Source organism: Pongo abelii, chromosome Y (assembly GCF_028885655.2).
Source record: "Pongo abelii isolate AG06213 chromosome Y, NHGRI_mPonAbe1-v2.0_pri, whole genome shotgun sequence".
NCBI lineage: Eukaryota > Metazoa > Chordata > Mammalia > Primates > Hominidae > Pongo > Pongo abelii.
In genome coordinates this window covers 11,700,804-11,721,291 of record NC_072009.2, presented here as the reverse complement: position 1 = coordinate 11,721,291, position 20,488 = coordinate 11,700,804, and the positions used below count along the sequence as shown (strand labels likewise).

General features: G+C 40.4%; 1 long non-coding RNA gene across 2 annotated transcripts; it reads right to left on the bottom strand.

Moving 5' to 3' along the window:
- Nucleotides 1-11,222: 11,222 nt before the first annotated feature.
- Nucleotides 11,223-19,034, bottom strand: LOC129053119 (uncharacterized). Of its 2 annotated transcripts, none has more exons than XR_008518232.1 (4): nt 16,405-16,603; nt 13,867-13,933; nt 12,316-12,449; nt 11,223-11,783 (listed from the first exon to the last, which is right to left on the bottom strand). It is a non-coding gene; the product is annotated as an uncharacterized LOC129053119 (long non-coding RNA). The 2 variants fall into 2 exon arrangements; XR_008518231.1 differs by lacking the exon at nt 16,405-16,603 and adding an exon at nt 18,817-19,034 and having other exon boundaries at nt 11,237-11,783.
- Between the last annotated feature and the right edge of the window lie 1,454 nt (nt 19,035-20,488).

Below are 20,488 nucleotides of genomic sequence, written 5' to 3'. Positions count from 1 at the left end.
TGCACTGTAAGTAGTAAAAAACTGTCTATATTTAGGTAAAAATAAATAAGCTAAAAAGATAAAATTTTATTACATACTGTGTTGAAAACCCAAGTAAAATTCCCTTCCCGAGGCTGACATATTTTTAGTATTTCTTACTTTAAATACGTAAAATTTTAACTCAGAGCAAAGGGGCGCTAACTTCATGGACAAATGCTGCATTTTAGTATGTACCTGAAAAAATCTCATTTCTAAAACTTAGATAAGAAAAGCTATCATAATTTTCCTAAGCTGCAATATGAAGAATGCCCCCGTTTAAATAATTTTATTTGAAAACTACCTATTTATGAGCTACAGTGTGATGTTTTGCATATTTTCTTTCTTGACATGTATATCTCCTGTTGCCAAAGTGCACTGTTCACTGCAGCCTCCTCCACCCAGCCTCAGCTGATCTTCCCACATCTCAGATTCCCAAGTAGCTATTACTACAAGGACTTTCTACCACAGATGGGCAATTTTTTGTATTTTTAAAAATAAACAAGGGTTTCCCCATACTGCCCAAGCTAGTCTCCAAAACCTGGGCTCAAGTGTTCTGCTGGCTTGGGACTACCAAACTGATGAGATTTCAAGGGTGAATCACCACACTCAGCATGATATTTGGATGAAAGATTAAATCAAGCTACTTAAAATGTTCTAGGGGGAGAATATTTTAAATATTTTACAATCTTTTAGTGATTTGAAATACACAATAGTGAAAGATCCCCAAACCCTAGCCTTCAACCCGTACCTATCTGTGGCCTGAATGTGATGCCTGAGGATGACATGTAATACCTGTCTGTGGAGAATGTAACACCTGAAGATGACCTGAGGTGGTACAGTTTTATCCAGAAACCATTCTCCCTACTCCCTCACTGCCCCTCCCTGTCCCCGTGGTTGTCCCACTGCCCCACCTGTCCTCTGTCACATTGCTCCTACCCGAAGACCCGCCCCACCACGTGCACCAGTCTCCAAAATGTCAATGTAATCTTAGTAGCAGTGGATCATTTACAGAAGATAATTTTGCCACAGTGGTCAAATATTTTTGTTAAATACTGCTATTTTATAGCCATACATAGAATTAACTGACCCATGTTGTATAGCTAGAAAAATGATCCTAAAGAAAATGTTCAGAAATAGGTTACATATATTTTGCTAAATTGCAAACTAACAGGTTAATTACTACTGTGAAGTGCTAGACAGTTGGAGTAGTATTTACAAAGAATGAAAAAGAAGATAGGGCTATATGACTTGAGAAGGCTGAAGTTAGGAAAAGATAAGATATTTATTCCTGACTCCTGGCTTGATATTCTTTGTGTGTGGCTTATTTTTGGGGTTTTTTTTGTTTGTTTGTTTTATTGTTGCTGTTGTTCTGTTTTTAGTTTTTGTTGTTGTTGTTTTACTTTCTCTTATGTGTCAGATTAGCATTTCACAAACATCCTCAAATAATTATGTGGGTCATAAATAAAATATATACCCAGAAACTTCTAGCTATTTTCCTTCAAAATCCTGGTTCAATCATCTGAAACGAGACCTGGAGAACCAGTAATTCTCACAAGTATGCTAAGTGATTATTACCAAAATGACAATTGTGAAATATTTAGAAAACCATCCAGGAGCTAGGAAATCAACATTTAATAATTGGTTCTTACTGTAAGGGTACAGGATTTTGTTGAAATGACTATTTAAATGCAAGTTTTATTTAAAAAGATGGAAGTGAGCACTTCAGTGCTTTCTAATTAGTATCTTTAAAGTGTGTTTTGCTAAAATGGCAAAATAATTTTTTTAATTTCAAGTTAGCATTATGGCCACAAATGACTTCCGAGTTAGCTTTTTGAAAATCTTCAGACGATAAATTCTAAAAACTATCTTGGATATTTATAAAACTCCAGAATATCACTAAGAAAAATATAAATAAAAATAACAGTATCCAAAATAATCAAAATAACTCATACTAACATACAAGAAAAAATATATACAATCTAGTCCAGCAGAAGAAAGCAGTACAGGTAAATAATTAGATCCTTTTTAAAAAAGAGGAAAGTCAAATGAGCAACGAAAAATGGGTAGATTCTTGAGCTCATTAGTCATCCGGGGATATAAATCGAAACCACATTAGGTTCCAAGTTTCGTTCATTAGCTTGTCAAATATTAAAATAATAAGTACAGAGTGTAGTCAAGAATGTAAGGATGAGAATTTTTTTCCCATCAATTCACAGGACTATCTAATGATATTTAGTAAAATTAGGGTGACTAAAAACTTTATTGTTCCAATGGAAACTTTTTTAGGATAAAAGAGTACTAACATATACAAAGTCATTTATTATTTAATATATTATTTTGTTATAGGCAAATTGTTTTTACTATATTGATGGATCTATAAAATAGTTATCTTCCAACTATTTTTGAAAATGAAATCCCTTCAAAAATTTAAAACCACAATTATATATCTTGAAGCAAAAGAGAAAAATAACTTCTTTAAATTTATTATTTAAATATTAGAAATAGTAGGCAGAATAACAATTCTAGAACATATTTATATGAATTAATCTGTTTCTTAACAATAATTATACATAGTTCTTTTCTGGAAAATGCATTTCTTTTAATTTTATATTGATTTTTACATAAAGTTACTTGCAAGCTTTTCCAAAGTTGCTTCTTGTCACCAATAAAAGTTATCACCAATATTTAGCTTTTTAACTGAACATTAAAAATCATTTATCACACATTCTTCAATGTTTTATTTCTGGCACAATAGAATTTCAACAGCTTTATTTTGTTTCCAATGATTGATTAAAAATTCAAACCATTTTTTGATTTAATTTTCTGTTTGAAACATCTAAATGGCATTATTCAATTCTTTTGGAATTTTTTCTGTAGCTAATGGAGCTAACATACTAACAATTACTGATGCATATTTCTTAAGTGCGGAAAAATTAGCATGAAAAATGTACACAATTGGTTTTTAAAAATAGCAATATGATATAAATGAAAAGCCAGGCATCTCAGAATTATATGCTTATTTTTTCCAAATTCACACACTAAACCTGTGAAAATGTCATCTTCAGGCATACTTTTCTTAATTTTAATTTTTTTTTTTTTTTTTTCGAGACAGTCTCGCTCTGTCGCCCAGGCTGGAGTGCAGTGGCCCATCTCAGCTCACTGCAAGCTCCGCCTCCCGGGTTCACGCCATTCTCCTGGGACTACAGGCGCCCGCCACCATGCCCAGCTAATTTTTTGTATTTCTGGTAGAGACGGGGTTTCACCGTGTTAGCCAGGATGGTCTGGATCTCCTGACCTCGTGATCCACCTGCCTTGGCCTCCCAAAGTGCTGGGATTACAGGCGTGAGCCACCACGCCCGGTCAAGGCATACTTTTCTTAAAGTAACTGAGAATTACCTTCTGAAATAGCAGCTGCTTTTTCCCCTCAGCCCTCTGTATTCTGGATTTCAGGATATCACTTACAGCCTGTGGTCCCAACATGGACTACAAGGCTTCCTGATTACACCATGTGTTTATTGGCACTCTTTAACCCATAATTTGATTGAAAGGGAAACTGAGTAGTTTTTAATTAAATGCCTACTTGCATTTTTAGGTCATTGCTGCTGAAACAGATTTTTTTAAATAGTCGTTAGCAAACAGCCCATAAATAGGTAGTTGTGAGTATATAAGAGATGACAAAACCACTGTAGCCAGACGAATCAACTACTCTCTGTGTGCTAAGCTTCTATTTCCAGCACATAATTTATATATATCTAGCCTATTATTTCCTTCATTTTCCCCAGACCTACCACATGATGACCTGGGAGTGTCACGTAAGTGGACAACATAGGAAAAAAAAAAACAAAAAAAAACTATGTCAAATACTTCTTCCATCACCAGGCAAGATTGAAAGAAACTACTCATCCCCAGCCACTACTGACTCAATGCATATCTATTTATTATCACTCAATCTGCAGCATGCTGCCCTTGAAAAAGTAGCAGTATCTGTGTTTTATGTGAACTGTGTCAGGAAAATAAAGTTGATTTTCAGATTTATCTCCCTACTAAAGTCATCATTCTGTTAACATTTTATTTTTCTCACATACTGATAGAGGCCTGAAAATAGCTGTAATTATTACACAAAATGAACATTTAACACACACATGCTGGTTCTAATCAATGTAACATAATAATACTTCATTAAAAATAAAAAATCTAAGAAAAATCTAAGACATATGCTAAGCTGATTAGCATGGATCAACAATAGTAATACATTGGTAGTCCAGGGAGCTAATGAGAATGTTTTATCCCCTCAAAGTTAAAACTGTACACACACTGCAGTCCAGCCATTCTTCTAGTATATTCATTAGAAACTCTCACACATGTGTACCCGGAGGCATAGGGAAGGTTTTTCATTGTAGCATTTCAATAAACACATCATGGAATATGAGAATTCAGTAGACTGATAACTATGCCATCAATAATGGTGACTCTCAACAAGAATGTTAACAGAAAAAAAATGCAAAATAATGCGTTATTCACATAAACGTTAAAAAGTTATAAAATACCAGTGTTATTTAGAAATAAATATTTTAATAAATTTAAAAAATATGAAGGTAATACCAAGTTCATGACAATGGTGCCTCAGGAAATGGAAGAAAGGAAACAAACCTGAGAGCATATATTCCAATTACAACCAGAGGTAATGTAAATAGAACATGGAATATCTTAATAGCTGTTATTTTTAAGTGTGTTAAATTGGTATTTGTTATATTATTTTGTATTTGTATATTTTTTAAAATTTTACTCAGAAACAAAATAACTTTATAATGAACAATATACTATTTACATTGGAATCACCTTGTTAAGTAATTGCTTTAGACTTTCCCTGTCTCCATTGCCACTTCCAAGGAATTAAGAAAATTAAAAATTAGAACATGTGGTGTTTTTCAAAGAAAAACATTTTACAAGTATGAAATAAAATATATTACCAGCATATCACATTTTTTGACTCATTATCCAGGTAAAATCATGTAGTAGGAGGAGAAGGATATAAGCAGAATTTCACATATCAGTAGAGGAAATAATTGTATGTTCATATAAAATATCTTCTTAAGACATAGTAGTGGCCAAGAAACACAAGAAAAGTGCTCAACATCACTGATCATCAGAGAAATCAAAATCAAAATCACAACAAGATACTATCTCATACCTAGTCAGAATGACTATTATTATTAAAATAATAAAAAGAAGAATAATGTGGGCAAGGTGCCAGGGCAAAACGAACTCTTATACACCGGTGGTGAGGATGTTCAGTCACTGTGGAAAGCAGTTTGGGAATTTCTAAAAGAACTAACAATACAACTACCATTCCACCCAGCAATCCTATTACTCGGTATATGCTCAAAGGAAAATAAATCATTAAAGCTACCAAAAGACATATGAATTCTCATATTCATCACCATAGCGAAGACATGGAGTCAACGTAGGAGCCCATCCATGGTGGATGGGATAAAGAAAATATGGTATATAGGAACCCTGGAATAGTCCACAGCCATAAAAAGAACAAAATCACGTCCTTTGCAACAACATGGATGCAGCTGGAGGTCATTAACCTAAGCAAATTAACGAGGAAACAGAAAATCAAATATTGAATATTTGCACTTATGAATAGGAGGTAAAACTTGAATGCACACAGAAATAAAGATAGGAACATTGAACACTGGGGACTTCAAAGGGGGACAGAGGGAGAGGGGCAGGGGCTGAAAATCCTCCTGTTGGGTACAAGGTTCACTATCTAGGTGATGGGATCCATAGAAGACTAAACATTAGCATCACGCAATATATCTTTGTACCAAGCCTGCACATGTACTCTGAATCTATAATAAAAATGGAAATAAAAATAAAAAACATTATTAAAAGAAATGGTATATTACATTATAGGATTGACATTATTGCAGTGCTACATAATTGAAACATGCTAATAAAATCTATATAAGCTTTATGGAAACAGTGAAAAGTCTCCTGAGTGTCTTTAAAAGTACAAAAATGGGATGACTACCTTTATGCAAATTAACTAGACTTTAGTTGCACTAATTAAAAGAGCAACAGCTGAGTCAATGAAACGATAATAGACAAGTTACAATTGATGGCAAAATTCTATCTTATTATATTACCTTTGAAATCACATCCCAAGTTTTCTTCTATTGTGAGAAACATCACTCTACATATATATAGAACAAAGATTGCTTTGGCAAATTAGGACAATTTTAATAGAGCAAATTTCATCTTCAAATCTGATAAGCACTTTCCAACACTGTTGGTAAAAACTGTCCATCAGGCTAGACACACATTTCAAAGAGCCTGTGAGGTTGCAAATCACTTATGCCTCACTCTCGTTTTACCATGATAATGCATAGCACTTACATAGTGTTTCTTAGCTTGAAAGAGCCTAGGAACTTTAATTAATCCTTAAACTACCCAGTGAGAGACTCATAGGAAGCTCCTTGAATATATCATTTAACCATATAATTCACATTTGTTTAAATATAATTCAGCATATGTGCATGTTGTGTTTTCCTAGCTTTCTATTTAAATCTTCAGAGAAATAATATTTATCTGTGACTATATGATGCATAGGCATCTACTATGAATGAAATTATGTAGACTGCACTCTGTCTGCCACTAAAAGCTAACAGACATATGTACATCCAACACATGGAAAACATCTGGTACATTCTGCTGTATTTTCTTTTCTTATTCATTTCATATCTCATTTTCGTGTATTCCAGAGTGGACTTCTTAGATTTGAACAGGCTAAAAATTTTAAATGAGGAATATACAATTCTCTTTTTAAGTTTTATAATAAATTTAGTTTTTTGGAAAGTGTTAAAATTAAATGTTTATAATTATGCTGAATATAAAAGAATATCATATGTGAACGCTTCACCCAAATGAAAGAATATTTAACTATTCTATTTAGAATTATCTCTAGTTAGGATTTCCTTCTCTGCAGGAAGCTTGGATCCAAATAGTTTCAAGACTGGCTGACACCATAGTTCAAATGTATGGGTTACTGTAGGATACTGAGATCCATCTTCATTGAGGGATGAATGAGCCCATAGTTCAATTTTATTAACTATGAAATATAACCTAGTTCGGGACTAGGTTCTCCGCAGGTCGCTGCCCATGGGCCTTTTCGGGAGCAGGCCTCCTGAAGAGCGGCCCCCAGAGCCAAGGGGTGACGAGGATGGGCTGGACTGCATAGGCCGAGGTCTGTGGGAGCACCAGAAGGGCACAGTGTTCAGCCTGGAGGCTCTGCTGGAGAGGACGGCCGGGGCACAGAACAAGGAGGCGGCCTTGGAAGAGGAGGCGGTGCTGATGGTGGAAGACATAATGGTTGGGGTAGAGGTGCTGGTTAAGGAGGAGACCGACGTGGAGTGGCAGAAGGAGGGCCAGCGGGCACAGCCTGGCCCTGGACCCAGAACACCCAGGCAGTCAATGAACTTTCTGGAGGTCCTTCACTTGGAACTGGGCTCCGTGAATCCCCCAGGCCACAGGGCATCTCCGGCTTCTGGGCCAGAGCCATATCCTTGCAGCTGCCAATTCGGGATGGCTAGCAGCAGGGGATAGGCATGGGGCTTCAAGCGGGGATTGGAGGCTGGGTGGGGGAGGAGCCAGGTGGGAGGCTCAAGGGGTCAGCCAGGAGGCAGGAGATGGGGGAAAGTGTGGGAGCCGAGGCCAGCTTGCCAGTGGGAGCCGTGAGAGCACGTGGTAGGGAAGGGGAACCAAGCACAGCACTCACAAGGGAGAATCACGGTACCAAGGGCCCTTCACGCACAGCGCAAAGTTAAAGGGTACGTTTCCTTGGGAAATGCCCTGGAGGAAGAGGAGTCTGCACGCCCGTGCCAGCCATTGAATCACCCCCGCTCTGACTGCCTGTTTCCAACAGGCTCAACCCAGAAACACAAGGTGCTGAAGACTCGGGTTCGCGGTGCATGGGGCTGCTGACCTCCACAAGGCAGGCACCAGCTCCCCAGATACGCTTTCTTCACCCTGCCGGTGCTGCACCCAAGGCGGTGTAGGCCCTGAGCATATATAACCTCTTTTGCACCTACACGAGCCCCATGGGGAGCACGATGCACAACCCTGCAGCCCTTTTTACCTACAGGGCTTCCCTCAAGTGTACAGGCCCACCCCTCAGGAAGACCAGGATAAGAGGACACCGCACACTCGGACATCAGCAGAGCATGCTCAGCACCCAGCACACCAGGGCCTCCTAGAGCTCATGAACCCTGAGGAAGCAGCCGCCTCACACACTCCGCCCCTCTGCCCCTAAGCCGCAGCCACCTGCCCACTTATTCTGCCTCCTATCCGGAGTCAGCGCAGGCCGTCTTGGCCTGGCTCCACCCACCCCAAAAATCACCATAGTTGTGACGTTGCTTCCTCGCCAGAGGCAGAGGATTAACAAGGGAGGGTGACAGGCCAAATGTCTGGGAGATAGCCGTGCTCCACATTCTCTGTGCTCTTGCAAATTGCAGGGTTTCACGAGGCTTGCCCACCCAATCATCTAGAGGCTCCTTGACCAGAGGTAGATTGTTTGGCCCACCCAGATGTCGGCGTGGGTCAGAAACCATGATGAAGTCCTGCTGTGCTACATGATGGTCAGGCTGGGGAGCTGGGCGATGTGGGAGGGGTCCGGTGTCTGAGACAGTTTGAGGCCCCCCTGGGGCCCGGTGGTGTCTCAGTGGCAGAGCTGGGAAGGGGAAACTCATGCTTCACTCCAGCTAGCAGGACACCTCAGCCCAGCTAGATGAAATGGTCCCGTTGAGTCCATCCTCTTTCTCCTTCTTGGTCAGACAGGTGGAGGAACTCAGCCATCCAGGTTACTGGCCGCAGGAAGATTTACTTTCATCACAACCTTTACTTCCACAATGAAGCGATCATTAAGGAGTATTGTGTTGGCATCCTCGGTAAGGAATGCCTCCCAGCATGATAGGGGAGCTGGTGTGTGAGAGGGTCAGCCTGGCTTGAACCTTCCTGACTCCTCTCTCTCCAGGGTACAGGGTGTCTCATTCCACTGCAGTCCACTGGTTCTGGGATCATGAAGGTCAAGCCTCCAGCTGCAGGCAGAACACCTCCTACCTGAGCTTGTTCAGTTGGTTGGCTGAACATGACTGCCTTGGTTTTGGCAGGATTGCTGAGGTGGGGTCCGCCGTGGGGCATCATGGGAAAGGAACTCGCTGGTCATTCCTTGGCCTTTGGGGAATTGGCTTTGAACCCTGACCTGACCTGTAGTGGACCCCCTTCTTCTTTCCCCCAGATCATCAGCCAGGGCCTATGGCTCAATCCCTTGCAGTTCTACCCCAGGGAGGGGAGGGACAGCATTAGAGAGGGAACAGAGAGGAGGCCAGGCAAGGAGCCTAGGCCTTTGAGTCCTGGATCTCTGCCCTACATGGAGAACCCAGGGATCATGGAGGAGACTGCAGTGAGCAATCCCAGGCCATCCATGGGTTGGGGCAGAACGGCCCATAAGGGAACTGTAACACCCACATTTAAGGATTGGGGAACCCTAAACTACCTACGATGCATATGTGGCTAAAGTCAGTGGGTGAGAAACAAGGCTTAAGGGATAGCTGTCTCATCATCACTCACCATCTCCCTCCCCTGCCTTGAGGCCTGCTACCATCTGGGGCTCAGTTTGAGCTCAACCACGGCCCCCTCCCTCTCTATGCAGATGTCCGCCTGAGGCCCTTCTAGGTCTACATCCTTTCTGAATGGTTCTCCCAGGCCTGTCATGTTCTGTTTCAAGAAAGCCAGGCTCCCCTGACATGCATTCTCCCCTCTGTCATTCTGACTCCCACTGCCCTTCCTTCCCAGATAAGACAGGCCACTGTGCAGGGAATCTGGAGGACCACCCAGGGCTCCAGTGTGAGGAAATATTCTACTTTCTCCATGTACTTGTATTTTAGAGTTTCCTCCAGGGGAGGAAATGTGAAGAGATTAAAAATGGTGGGGGACCTTCAGTTTGTGTCCAGGGAGGGAACCTCGCTGGGAATTGAGACCCACCTGAGTAATGGTATGGATATCCAGTGTAAGTTATCTTGATAAAGTCATGCTTTGTTATATCCCCTACTCTTAATATAAAAGTTAATTTCTTAGAATATTGAAAACAAATTTAAGTATTAAGAAATATAATTTGTTCATAATTGTATGAAAAAACTGCACACTGATCCATTTTCCATTACAATTTTTATGTGAGACTTGAAGTGTTTATCAAGTTTTAAGATACATTTTTATTGTTCTACTCCTGGCAATTTTTACTATCATTTTTTGCATTACAGAGACATGGACACTAGGAAGTTTTTGAGGGATTTTCAGCTTCTTTTAGAGAACTTAGTAGTAAACTTCGATTTTTTTCCCCCTGTGGTTCTTTTCAGTTTACTATTTGTACTTCATATATGAGATGTTAAATTCGTTTTCTTATTTGCCCCTTCTGGAACTTTTGTTTTAAAGGAATTTTGTTTCCTGTTAGATATGTGAGTTTGCTGTGAGCACTTTTTCTAGTATTAATTTTTTTTATTCATTAGTGTTTGGGGTGTTTGTTTGTTTGTTTGTTTCTTTTGAGATGGAGTCTCACTATGTCACCCAGGCTGGAGTGAAGTGGCACGATCTCGGCTCACTGCAACCTCTGCCTCCCAGCTTCAAGTGATTCCCCTACCTCAGCCTTCCAAGGAGCTGGGATTACAGGCACATGACACCATGTCCAGCTAATTTTTGTATTTTTAGTCAAGACTGGTTTTCACCATGTTTGCCAGGCTGGTCTTGTACTCCTGACCTCAAGTGATCCGACCACACTGGCCTCCCAAAATGTTGGGTTTCCAGGTGTGGGCCACCACACCCGGCCTCATTTGTTTGTTTATGTATTTTAATCTTTGCTCTATTTTCTTCATGTACACGTATTTTAGAGTTATTGAAATCATATATTTTATTTACTTAATACTTTAGTAGGATTTTAAAAGTAATGTTTTTCATTCAGTAAATACAATATTATGAATAGATTAAACCTTGCAGTATTGTCATTCTGTCATTTATAAAGTATTAAGAACTCTGATACCATTTTTCTCCCACCTGAAGAGAACATTCAGATAGTTATAAAAAATTGTGTGAGTGGGTAGGTGTTAAAATATAATTTGAAAGAATAGTCAAGTTCACAAATACGATTTCACATTTGTATTTTGCATCATTTTGAAAATTTTATTTGCTGACACATGAAATTCTGTATTCACTTTCATGTTAAATATACAATTTTGAATCAATTTCAAGACTGAAAACAATCCAAGGCCAAGCGTTAGTTCAGGAAGTAGAAAGCAGTTGTTATATAGCAAAAAACATATTTATTGAAGGTATATTTACAGAGATTTTAGAAGGCTTATGTCAATATTTTGTTTTTGTTGTTCTGGTGTTTTATCATACTGTGACCAGACTGTAGCGTCAATAGTTATATTCACTAGGCTACCAAAGTCTCAGGGCTGCAGTAATTATTATTGAAGAAAGTGGCAGTGTGCTTGGCTATTTAAGGAGACTAGAGGACTTAGGAGTTTTCACCCAAAGCACAAGGGCCTGGTTTAGTGGGTGGCCTTCTTTTGCTGAAGTAGATAAATCCAGGAGAAGTGTCGACTCATTGTAGTAGCTAGGGCTTTGAGACTGGCGAAGCCTATTTTTCTCCAACTGCCATTGCCAGATATTGGTCTGCACATAATGACACTTCCTGGACTCACTGACTCCTGTAAATTCAAATGTAGAATTTGAATTTAAATCTCTGTTCCAACTTCTTAACCTTAGATCTAATAAGTGGTTAATAAAAGATATATTCAGAAGAAAGTGAGACATCAGATATGTACATAAGTAAACCATCCTAATCAAATACATTCAAAAATATTACTACAAAAATCACTGAAGATTAAACCTTAAAAAAGTTATTTTAATTGGGGAAATAGAAAAAGATTGGACTTGTTTTAAACTCTGAAATGTATTATTAGAATACGGGAATTATATAAAATGTCTAATTTGTTTCAAGAGCAGCATACTAGCGATTTAGTAAGGCTAGAGCTTAATGACCCCTGTAAGAAAATTCAGAGATTAACAACAAAATTTTTTCAGAGGTTTTTTTTCTATAATTAAAGACCTTTAAAATGGTTTCCTACCTATCAGTGATTCACTTAAATTTATCATTTAGGCATATGCTGTATACCCTTTTATATAGGGACAAAGTTATAGTCTCTAACATGTAGGTAGAAAAAAAATGTGACTGCATACCACATTTGCATTAGAGCCTTTGGCCTGAGTAATGAAGCAAACAATGGAACTGCCTATGCCAGGGTACAGGTGGGCACAGCTGGAAGCTTCCATCACTTGCATCTTTAACATTTCTGGATTCTCATCCATCTCTCCTAGAAAGAAAAATGGATTATAACTATCCTAAAGAACATATGTCACATTTAAACACTAAGTATTGAGATAAAAACCATGATTTGTCTTATCACAGTCTCGTCATTACTTTAAACTTGTATGTATAACTTATAAAAATAAATTTGGTTTATTTTATCATCATTAACACTTTACATCTCACATTTATCTATTTCATTCTCTTTCTAGTCACTTTTTTTTTTGTTTTGAGACGGAGTTTCGCTCTGTCACTCAGTCTGGAATGTAGTGGCCTGATGTCAGCTCACTGCAACCTCTGCCTCTTGGGTTCAAGCAATTCTCCTGCCTCAGCCTCCTGAGTAGCTGGGATTACAGGCACACACCACCACTGCTGGCTGATTTTGTATTTTTAGTAGAGGTGGGGTTTCCCCATGTTGGTCGGACAGGTCTCAAACTCCTGACTTCAGGTGATTCACTGGTCTCAGCCTCCCCAAGTGCAGGGATTACAGGCATGAGCCACCACACCAGCCCCGCTTTTTTGAGATAAGTTCTTGCTTGGTCCCCAGGCTGGAGTGCATTGTCACCATCTTCACACACTGCAGCCTCAACCTCCTGGACTCAAGCTATCTTCCCGTCTCAGACTCCCACATAGCTGGGACTACATGTGTGCAACACCACACCAGGCTATTTGCTGTTGTTGTTTAGTGATGAAGTCTTGTTATATTGCCCAAGTGGGTATCAAATGCCTTGGCTCAAAGAGTTCTCCTAGATCAAGCTCCCAAAATGCTGGAGTGAGACACTGTGGAGAGCATTGTCACTCTTTAATCACTTTTTAAATGCCAGTCTTTAAAAGTAACAAGTAAATTTTTACTTATGAAATTCCAAATTGCAAGTCAAGTTCAGCTTAATTTTCTTAAAGAGGTAAAAACAAAACAAAACAAAACAAAAAACTTCTTCTCCTTTGTTTTGCAGTTAGCAAATAGTTGGAAAGCAAATCGTTTCTACTTTAGTTTACAAAATGTCTGTAAAGAGAAAGATCCTCATACAATTGTTTTCAGATCTAAAATCCTATGAATTTATCATCATAACCATCATGTTATAAAGCATAAACACATCTCCCAGTGGGTCTCTTATGTGGATTAAATATCTTATAATTAGTAATGTATACAATTGTGATTATACTTATTCCTTGAGCCATAATATTAAAAATATGAACCTCATTTTTTAGAACTGCTACCCTAATAAGAAATCTAACCACTGATATGGTATAGTAATCTGTGGCCCAGAAAGCCAGCATTCTGAACTACTCAGGTTCTTCAGATATCGCAAGTGTGCAAAGAGCCAAATGGGAGTCTGAACATCTTGGAAGAGTCACAATGCCAGGTCATTTCTTGTTGCCCCACTCACCAACCAGAACCTCTCATGCAGTAGAATGGTAGATACCTTCAAAACCCTCAGTGGTGCTCCATGGTGCCTCAGGCCTGGAATCACAGCAGTGTCTTCAGGATTCCTGTGTGCATAAGCAAAGATTTATTATAGTACATACATTAGAAAACCTGAACTTTGAACCTACATCAGGTTTCCAGCATATTTCTTTAGTCATGATATACAAGGTCCCTAGCTCATCTTCACAGAAATCAGAAATCTATGAATAAAGAGTCCACAGACAATGGGATTGTAGAGGAATTAACTAACAGAGGTACTAATAAGCCAAACACAGTGAGACCATTTATTTTTAGTCTAAAACAAAAATGTTATCTGTATAAGTGAGATGGTCATGCATTATAGAAGTGAAGTTTGACAGAGAAACCTTCAGCAATGTAATTATGGGATAATGAATTATAGAGTATGGGAAGAGGCAGGCAAAATCTTACATGTTCCTGACACAGTGGGCAGCTGTGAGAACCCAAGAGCTGCTAACTGTGGAGGCACTGCAGACCTGACTGCCACAGCTGATGATCCCAGCCTGCCAAGGCATGGCATATCGCAGAGAAATCTGATCTGCTAAAACTGAGGAGAAAAATAAGCTAATTGTGCTAAATTGAAAAAAATTGCCATCTGTAGACCATTTTTTTAAGTTTTGAATCCCTTCTATTTGTGCTAACCAAGTCAGCATTGTTAAATATGACTAGCAAAGACAAACTTGTACCTCTTTTGTGTTTATGCATTTTTCTTGAAAAGAAGTGTTCCTCTTTTATCTTTCCATTCATAGTTTCTGTAAGTCCTAGCTTAAGTTTCTTTAATCAAAATACTGGGAGTGATTCCAGCTTTCTCCCCCATTGCAACATTTATATATGTATGATTTTAGCTACTTAGAAGTCATTGAAGTACATAGGCAACAAAAAATGCAATGATTTGAAAATAAGTAATGAAAAAACTGGAGATAAAGCACCTGTCTCTAAATTGGAGGGGGCTTATCTTCATAAACTTATAATCTTAGTGAGATACCAAACCTATAGTTTAAATAGAAAATTCAAGTTTGAGGTTCAGGAAAGAGCTCATGTTTTTAAAATTATTTTAGAGTTCTTCAGAAAACTGAGTTGAAGCAATGCTCATTAATATATGAATAGAGAGGTATAAAAATGGTGAAGATAACCTGTCTATAGAAGGGGTAAGGAAATATAGATGAAATTAGAAGCATAACTAAGATCTCACATGTAGTTGTCTTTGAATTAGACTTTGGAGTATGTCAGCAAATAATTATGTCCTCCCTTATGTTTTAAATGTATTATTCACTCTAGCTATGGCAATAGGTGGTAGCTATAAAATAGCTGTGGTTAAGTGCACATTTAATTCACGAGACCAAAAGGGATCCCTCAATTTCCAAGGAAATAAGTGGATGTACAGTAATGTGAAATAACTATTGCTAATATTGTGATAGGTTTTTTGATAGCCAAGGGAAGGGAGAAACTGATAATCGCAAAGTAATACAGTCCAGTACACCAGCACCTAAAACCCATTACTCATCAACTACTATGCTGTTCCCAAATATCATAATATCTTTAACATAAAATACACTTAATTTAAAATAACCCTATTGCAAATGTAAGCTACTGTGTGGCAGTAAAGAAATGTCTCTGAGTTAGGAGTGTGTCTTAATGTTAGTCCAATTCATCTTTTGCCATGAGAACTTGTTCAATCTGTTGTACGTAGCTAGTATTAGAATATGCATTTAAGATAACTATAATAATCATGTTATATGATCTATATCATAGAGTAATCTATCGGGATACTATGGAAATTGAATCATATATCAAGTATGAAATGCATTTGTAAGCCAAAAGGAAATTAATTTCCATGATTTGGTATATAAAAAGCTCATGCATTTCTCAGGAAAAGCTTTCTCTCCCCTCTCCTTCCCTCTATTCTTTTCTATTTCCATTCTCTTCTTCCTTTACTTCTCCTACCAAGTTTTTGAGCTTTACTCTGAGGCTGTGGCAGAGAGATGAAGTGTGGCCAAATAGAAGTGGGAGTGGAGGTAAAATCCAAGGGATTTGTAGAAGTAGACTGAAAGGGTCACAGAAGCAGAGGTAGTCATGGGCCTTTAGTGGTGCCAGGGTCTATGGCTAGGTCATGTCACTCCCTGGATTTGGATGCTGGCAGGTCTCAACCCACCTCCCAATATACTGAGGATTCATGAGCCACAGAAAAATAAAGAACACAGAGCCCTGCAACTAAAGCAAAGCCACACAGACAAGCCATCAAAAGGCTGAGAGACTCAAACAAAGAAGCACTGAAGTGTGTTAGCCACATTCTTTTAAGCAGACTCCATTTGCAGGCACACGCACACACAAAGACACAACACCACACAAACACATGCAGAAATTCGACACTCACAACACACCCACAGAAACACACAGCCCAGCAGCTTCTGAGGCCGTGTGTTTCTGCAGGAAGCCCCACCTTGGAGAGGGCAATCCCAGGGAACAGAGTTAGGCTCTAACTAAAAATATCAGGGGGGCAAGTTTCCTAAAGACTCACCCCTAAAACTTCCAGACAGGTCTAAGGAATACTGCAGATGATTTTGGATCCATAGGGATTTTGCAGTTTATTCCTGGGGCTCTGCTTGACATTTCTTCAGGCTCACTCACATCTTCCCTCTCCTAGGATCATGGGATTATTCCATGGATCCCACAGAGAAGACAGGTGAGAGTCCACCAGTGCACCTCCACAAAGGTCTGTTTCTCCACAAGCTGCAGGGACTTGTCTCTTGGCAACAGTGGCATTCATTGTGACACTTGCCAGAACTCAAAATCAGGCATGGTGCCCTGAGTCTAGCTCATGCACATTTGTGAGGCACGTTCTGGCACCTGGCTCTCAGAGCTGTCAGCCTGACTAAGCAGAGGAAAATGCTACAGGCAGAGGTGGCCTTATATCAGGATAAATGATGCCTATGAAAACCCACTGCAAGACCCTAAAAATCTCAAACTCAGGGCCTCTTTGGGCCATCTCCATGGTCAGGTCCTGCTGGAGGAGGAGGCGTTTCAAGACTGTGAGTTGGTCACTGGAAACTGCTCTTCTGACTTCATTCCTGAAAGAGGTTGTGTGCAAGAATCAGGTCCTATGGAGATTGGAATATGTTTTTTGTGTTGTTGAGGGTCTTTGGGTGACAGAATTATACCTGAAAGCCCAGAGGCAGGCATCAGTGAAAGATGTCTGAGCTTGATCTCATGGCCTTCCTTATCCTGGGCCTCATAGGGGCTGTCTGGAAAAGGCAGGAACCACGACAGAAGCAAGTCTAAGGTGAAGCAGTTCTCTCACACCTCGGACTGGCCTCTCATTGGTGCAGATGAGGTTGAGACAGTGTCTCAGAGGCTGTCTGTGGTGATATCAAGCCTGAAAAGTGTGTCCAGCAGTGCTGTTAATGCGCACTGTGGATTTTTCATGAAGGTAAAGTAAAATCAAGGCTTGCCTGAGAGAACGAGCTGCCTTGTGCTAGAGTCCAAGCAATGTTCAATGATTACTGTCAGAACACTCAGCCACCAAAACGAGACCATGGAGCAAAACCCGGAGCACAGTGAGCCCACTCAAAGTCTCTTTTGCTCTCTGAAACCCCAAGGAGCTATACAATCTGTGGCAAGAGGCAGTCCCATCCAGCTCATTGAATGAGCCCCTCTGCAATGAGACAGCCATGCAGATTTAATGAAACAGAGCCTAAATTACCAGGAAAAACCCACACATGGTTGCCTGCTTCTCCTCCTACAGGAATCATGCAGGCCTCCGATAGAAGTGGGAGAACAATAGTTTCCTTGTTGGCGGCTGTAACGGGAATTTATGCTTTTAAAAGTATCATAACTGTCTAGTCATTAAAACATGACATTATTTAGAAGAAAACACTCACGTAATGGATTCCACTAAGAATCATTCTCTGTGAACCAGGAAATCTTTAGTGTGGAAATCATTGACCCAGACCCAGGAAACCCTACACCAGTGAGGAACATGAAAGTCTGGAAAAGAAGAGGCAAGTGTGGAGACCACATCCCACCCAGCATCAATCCTTTCCACAACCATTTGGCTCTGGGTATGAAAGCCATCAAATCAGGAGTTTGCCAGGATATTCTCAATTTGCACTCCAAATGTTCCTTGCACGTCAGAGTACTCCCATCTGAATGCTGGGCCATGGTGTGTACTGCTTGTGCAATTAAGGAAAGGTGGGCATAAAGTTGGAAGCACCTTCTGTGTCATCTGTCTTTATCTTTTTGCAGGTGAAGTTGCGGGACCCCTTCCACTTCTCACCAGATTGTATCCTCACCTGTATCTGACCTTATTTCTGCTGACACTCTATGTCCCAGGATGAAATCCCAAGATGAGGGAGGAGTGTCCCCTCACAAAGTGAAGCACCTACTCAGCTGGGAACACAATTGAGGTAAATATAGGCGCCCTGTGGACCAGATTGCTGGTGTCTCTCCCTGGGTTGGCCACAGGAAAATGAAACACTTGGAAATGTCTGTTTTTTGGTATGCTGTTCTCCTCTTCTTTCTAGCAGAGTAGCTTTTATTGCAAGGGGAGATACCTTGGTCACTGGCAGGTCTTGGCCCACCTCTGAATTCACTTCGGATTCATGATTCACAGAAAAATAAAGAACACAGAGCCACACAGATAGGCCACCAAAATGTTAGTAAACTCAAAAAAAAAGAAGCGCTGAAGTGCATTAGCCACATTCCTTTAAGCAGAGTCTACTTACTGGCACACACATACACACACACACACAAACACAATACCACACATACAGGTGGACATCCAGCACTTGAAATACTCCCACAAGACACAAAACCCAGCAGCTCCTGAGGCTGTTGAGTTATGTAGGAAGCCCCCTCTGAGAGACAGCAACCCCAAGGAAAAGAGATGGGCTCTATCTAAAATCACAGTAAGGCAAGTTTCAAAAAGACTCACCCTTCCAACATCTACACATCATGCAGATGCTTTTTGATCCTTAGGGATTTGGCAGTTTATTCAGGGGGCTCTGCTTGATGTTTCTTCAGGCTGGCTCACATGGGCCCTCTCCTAGAATTATGGGCCTATCCTGTGGATCCCACAGAGAAGACAGGCGAGAGACTACAGTGGACAAACCTCCACAGAAGTCTCCTCCTTGGCCTTCTCTGTCAAGCCTCAGGGACTTGTCACTAGGCAACGGTGACATTCATTGTGACTCAAGACAGAGTTCAGACACAGGCCTGGTGCCCTGAGACTAGCTCATGCAGATTTGTGAGGCAGGCTTGGGAGCCCTGCTGTGAGAGTGTTCAGCCTGCCTAAGCAGAGGAAAACGGTACAGTCGGAGCTGGCCTCGTATTGAGAAAAAGGCTGCTTGTGAAAACTCATGTTGGGAGCATAAAAACCTCTACCTTATGGCCCATTTGGGCCATCTCCATGGTCGCATCCTGATGGAGGAGGGTCACTGTGAGGTGGTCACTGGAAACTGCTCTTTGAACTCCATTCCCAAAACAGAATGGATAAGTGCAAGAATCAGGTCCCATGGTGATTGGAATATAGTCTGGTGTTTTGTTGAGGGTTCTTTGGGTGACAGCATCATACCTGAGACCCCAGAGGCATTTTTCAGCAAAGATGGCCAGACTCTTGACCTCACTTCCCCCCTTCATCCTGGGCCTTTCAGGGGCTCTCAGAGAAAGGCAGGAACCATGGCAAAGGCAAGTCAAAGGCTGAACCATGTTCTCACACCTTGGACTGACCTTTTACAGCTGAAGATGAGGTTGAGACTGTGTCTCAGAGGTCATCTTTGATGATGGCAAGCCTGAAAAGGATGCCTAACAGAGCTGTTGAAGAACACTGTGGGTTGCCCATAAAAGCAAAGAAAAATCAAGTCTCGCCTGAGAGAAGGAGCTGCATTGAGCTAGAGTCTAAGCAATGTTCAATGCTTCCTGTCAGAGGACCCAAAATCTTCCTTCAAATTGCAAACAACCTTATACCCCACATTGAGACAATGACCCAAAACCTGGAGTGCAGCCAGACTCCTAAAAGTCCATTTTGCTCTTTGAAATCCCTGGCAGCAAAATAATATTTGGTGAGAGGCAGTCCCATTCAGCTACAGCACAGTGAAAGAACCCCTCCACAATGAGAAGGCGATGAAGATGAAAAAAATCAGAGGCTAGATTATCAGGCAAAAGCCAGACAGGGCTGCCTGCTTCTCATCCTGCAGGAATCATTCAGAATTCCAATAGAAGTAGAAGAACAAGTTTCCTTATTGCTGCTGTAAAGGGAATTTATGGCTTTAAAAGTATCAAAACTGCCCAGTCATTAAATTGTGACAGTATTCAGAAGGAAACACTCATGCAATGGATTCCCATTAGGGTTGTTCTCGATGAACTGGGAAATATTTATTGGGAAAGTCATTGAGCCAGACACAGGAAACCCTATGCTGATGAAAAACATGGAAGTCAAGGAAACAAGAGGCAAGTATGAAGGCCACATACTACCCAGCATCAAGCCATTTAATTCCCATTTGGCTCCGGTTATGAAAGTCCTCAAATTGGGAGTTTGCCATGTCAGCCCCAATTTGCACTCCAAATATTTCTTGCCATTGGAGTACATCCACCTGAACACCAGGCTA